Source organism: Hyaena hyaena, unplaced genomic scaffold (genome assembly GCF_003009895.1).
Source record: "Hyaena hyaena isolate Hyena2069 unplaced genomic scaffold, ASM300989v1 scaffold_523, whole genome shotgun sequence".
NCBI lineage: Eukaryota > Metazoa > Chordata > Mammalia > Carnivora > Hyaenidae > Hyaena > Hyaena hyaena.
In genome coordinates, this window is record NW_024081150.1 from 541,432 (window position 1) to 543,785 (window position 2,354).

The window sequence follows — 2,354 nt, forward strand, 5'->3', positions numbered from 1 at the left end:
TGAGTTTTGAGTCTTCATATACTCATTGCACCTTTATCCCTTGATCTCAAAAAAGTTTTGGAATTAGGTTAAATTTTTTTCATACTCAACTAAAAATCTGAAATGTCTTATTAAAATCTTTTTCTTAAAAAAAAATGAAAACACTATTTCGTAGCCTGTAAACAGAAAAAATGTCACAGAAACATGGGGACCACATCAGGTCTTTGAAATAAACTATAAATACAACAACAACAAAAAATAAAATAAAATCTTTTTCTATCTAACACTTTTAAATATGCCTAAAAGGGGTTGATAAAAATTTATATTCTCACTGCAACTTTTAAAACCTTTAATTGTTCTCATTATCTTCTTTAAATTCCCAATTCAGCAGTCTCAATACTGTTGCTTTCCTTTCACCCCTGGAAAACTCAAAGAATACTGAAATTTTTAACATGTAATTGAATCAGTTCTTTAGCGAATTTCATGAACATTTATCATTTAGATTTTTTAGTTGACTCTCCTAAACATTTTGTTTTTTAATAAAAGTGGAATTAACCACTTTAAAAAAGTTAATTTATTTTTTTGGTTCAAATGACTAAGCTTACACATTTAACACAAAGGAAAATATTCCTTTAGTAAGTATAATCAAGTTTATTAAAATATTAGTTATAAAAATTTAGAAGGCTTCTCTTATTTAGCATTGAAGCTATTTTCTTACAAATGGCAGCATTAATCAAATCAGTGCTATTCAGTCATTATAGCAGAATCTCTTTGGAAATGCTTTTTAGGCAAATACTAAATACTAGGTCTGATGAACATATATGCGATTAGAAGTTAATTATTGATGATATATATTCATCTCCTCTGCCTTCATTAGACTGTCTAACAGAAGATTTGGCTAAGCCTGGAACATGATCATCCCAGATCCACTTCATATTCATCCACTTAAAAATCTGCATTTTTAACATCCAGTCATACTTTCATCAAAGTAATGCCTTGTTTGACTGTATGCAAACTGTTTGTTTTGAAACAGAAGATCATAATCAGAAAATAGAATGTTGGTGTGGAAATACCTCCACAGACTAAACAAAACAAACTTAATGGCAAGTGACTCTCAAACTGGGCAAAACAACTGCATGGTGGCGACTCCCTGGTTGAGAAAAAAGTGACAGCCTTCATTCTATAGTCTTTGATGTGTAAGCTCTATAGCAAAGGTCTATAAATTTGGGGGGGAAAAATTCTTTAACACAATGTACTTAGAAATTCCTATTTGATGTAAAGCTACCTAACAAAGATGTTACAATCTGGGCATGTTAATTTGTACTTTTTGTATAAACATGTAGACCTTCTTTCATCAGGCTTTTAAAACATGCTTTATGACTTAATTCCTAGTGTTGTTGGTAAGGATGTTTCCTTGCTTATTAGAAATTTACTTGGTAGAGGGGCGCCTGGGTGGCTTAGTCGGTTAAGTGTCCGACTTTCGCTTAGGTCATGATCTCGCGGTTCGTGGGTTCGGGCCCCGCGTCGGGCTCTGTGCTGACTGCCAGCTCAGAGCCTGGAGCCTGTTTCAGTCTGTGACTCCCTCTCTCTCTGACCCTCCCTTGCTCACGCTGTCTCTCTCTCTCTCTCCTAGAAATAAATAAAAACCCTAAAAAAAAAAAAAAAAAATTAAAAAAAAAAAAAAAGAAATTTACTTGGTAGAAAATGCAAAATTGCAGAGCTCAGTTCAGTCCCAGCTAGAGACAGACTTTAGACTACATATTGCTTTAAAGAAAGTTCAGTTCTTACAAAACAGCTTTATAATACAGAGTTGCTTTTGAATTTTCCATATTCTTTTTAAGTTTACTTATCAAACTGCATAAAGTAATTAGTCACTGATCTCACAGCTTTTATTAGTTTGAGGTAACCCCAAAACTAAAGTCGGAGAAATAATCTAGTATCAAAATATTAAATTCTCAAATATACAACACCAAAATGCTTTGTAAACTGTCAAGATCATCTTACACAGAATCAAAATCAAAACAATTAAGAGGTTTTCTCTTTGATTTCACAACATAAAACAACATTCCTTTTAGCAGTGCATCACCCCATTACTAAATTAATGTTATTTGCAAATAGAACATATCTTAAATACTTATGAAAATTAAAAGTAACATACTTCTATATGTATAAGATTCACCATAATGACTTTCATATTCCTTTAAGCTACTTAATTTTTTTTAATGTTTTTATTTATTTCTGGGAGAGAGAGCATGAGTAGGGGAGGGTCAGAGAAGGAGATACAGAATCTGAAACAGGCTCCAGGCTCTGAGCTAGCTGTCAGCAGAGAGCCCAAAGCACGGCTCAAACCCACAAACTGTGAGATCATGACCTGA